This window comes from Halyomorpha halys, unplaced genomic scaffold (genome assembly GCF_000696795.3).
Source record: "Halyomorpha halys isolate HHAL.00 unplaced genomic scaffold, Hhal_1.1 Scaffold2056.1, whole genome shotgun sequence".
Classification (NCBI taxonomy): domain Eukaryota; kingdom Metazoa; phylum Arthropoda; class Insecta; order Hemiptera; family Pentatomidae; genus Halyomorpha; species Halyomorpha halys.
In genome coordinates this window covers 65,093-67,420 of record NW_027108459.1, presented here as the reverse complement: position 1 = coordinate 67,420, position 2,328 = coordinate 65,093, and positions in this window count along the sequence as shown.

The window sequence follows — 2,328 nt, the reverse complement described above, 5'->3', positions numbered from 1 at the left end:
GAAAAGCTGTCTCCGATTTGGAGCGATTTACTGGGGAGACGGGGGAATTGAATCATTTTCTAAAAGGAGGGGATAGGTTGATAGCCCGAATCATAGCGAAAACAAATGAAAACCTACTTGATAGTGACGACGCCAAAGCATTGAGGGCGGCTGTCGTCTGTAGGGTGAAACGCGACATCCTTAATCAGATATAGGCAGACGTGGTGACACCCTGGGTCGTAGTCAAAGTTAGGTTGAAAAAAGCTTTCGGAGGAGGACGATGGACTCCAAAGGAAGACATTTTCATGATGTTTATGGAAATGAAGAAGCCTAGGCAGTCGAGCGGTCAGTATGCTTGTGAGCTGCGAGCGAAGTATAATCGTATCGCTGACAAGCTAAGCGAAATGATGGAGGCAGATCAAGTCGAAGGCCGAATGCAGTTCTTAACGGGAATATTGAAGATTCAGTTGGCGAAAGAACTGGGAAAAAAGGAGGGTTTGCCGAGGGAGCGCTCTTTTGTCGAATGCGCTCAGGAACTAATGGACTCAAGTGCTCGAGAGGAGGAAGCCCGAACAGAAGTGGAAGAGTCGGATTGGACGCGGATGGAGTATAATTGGCCAAGGTATACTAATAATCCCTGGAGAAAGCGGGAAAACAGGGATAGCGGGAGTGACAGGGCAAGGAATCACGAGAATAGGACGAACCAGGTGAAAAACAGGAGCAACGGAAGAAGAGAGGACCGAAAATGCCACGGTTGCGGCAAGATCGGACATCTGGTGGCGCAGTGCCTGCGCACCAGATGCTTTGAATGCGGTAACGAGGGACATATCGCGAAACAATGTCCCTATATATATAAGAGAAGTGAAGTGAACCTCGGTGAACCCATGGAAGTGAATGCCCAAAGAGTAAGGAGAAGTAGGGTACTAAGATCCGGAGAATCGAGCACGGAGTCAGCAGGCACTTCCGAGGCGTCAGAGACTGAGGCAGAAGAAATGCAGAGAATACGAGAGGACTCACGGAAAATCCCGGGCAGGTATGGAGGCGAGCGCTGGAGAGAAGAAGAAGTCAGGACAACATCTGAGGGGAGTATCAGCGGAGAGGCGACCGCACATTAGTCAGCTACAACATCAGAGGCAAGGCGGTCTGCCTATTATCATCGGGCCAGGAGTGAGATGTCTCGTGGACACCGGGAGCTCGAACACCATCCTATGCCGGGAGGCGTTGATGAGATTGAGTGACGGAAAGAAGACACCGCAGGTGCAGGTATGTGATTGTAAATTGGTTACCTTGGGTGGGCCCTGTAGCGTTATGGGAGAGGCAAGGATGGGGTTAAGTCATTTGGGGGTTGTGGGAGATAAACTCACGGTTCACGTAGTGGGGAAAGTGCCGAGAGAATATGAAGCGATTGTAGGGTGTGACCTATTGAGGAAGATGGGAGCGCGGATTAAAAACAAAGATGGGCGATGGGTTATTAAAATAGGAGAAAAAGAGTTCGAGTGCCAGGGTTTAGACAGGGATAACAGCATGAGGGTGGGGGCGATAAGCCGCGTGGAGAACTGGAGAAACGGGATTATGCGCGAATACGCGGATATTTTTTTTAAAGAAGGGGAGATGTTGGGGGCAACGGGGGAAACAGTGCATGAGATACCCTTAAAACAAGAAAGAATAGCATATGTGAAAGAACGGAGGTATCCTCAGGCGTTACGAGAACATATTAGAGAAGAGTTGGGAGAGTTAAAAAAACAGGGGATAATTATCAACAGTACGTCACCCTATAATAGTCCCCTGTGGGCGGTTAAGAAAAAGGCAGCACCGGGAGATAATAAGGAAAAATACTGGGTCGTGATTGATTACAGTAAATTGAACGAAAACTCGGTCGACGAAAGATACCCATTCCACGTTTAGAAGACATACTGGATGGATTAGGAGGATCTACCATATTTAGTACTCTCGACCTTAAATCTGGGTATCACCAGATTGAAATGCATCCGAAGGACCAGGCAAAACCGGCATTCTCATTCGAGCGAGGCCACTATGAGTTTACTAGGATGCCTTTCGGGCTGAAGAATGCCCCAATCACTTTTCAACGTTTAATGGACGGGTTTCTCCGAGGAGTAGATGAAGACATGCGCCAGGTGTATATGGATGACCTTATCGTGTTTTACAAAAACGAGCGCGATCATGAAGCCCATCTGAGAACTGTATTTCAGAGAATTAGGAAATTTGGCCTCAAACTATCACAGGAGAAGTCGGTGTTAGGGCAGGAACAAATTAGCTTTCTGGGACACACGATTTCCAGTATGGGGGTTCAACCAGACGCACGCAAGGTAGAGGCCCTTCACAATATAG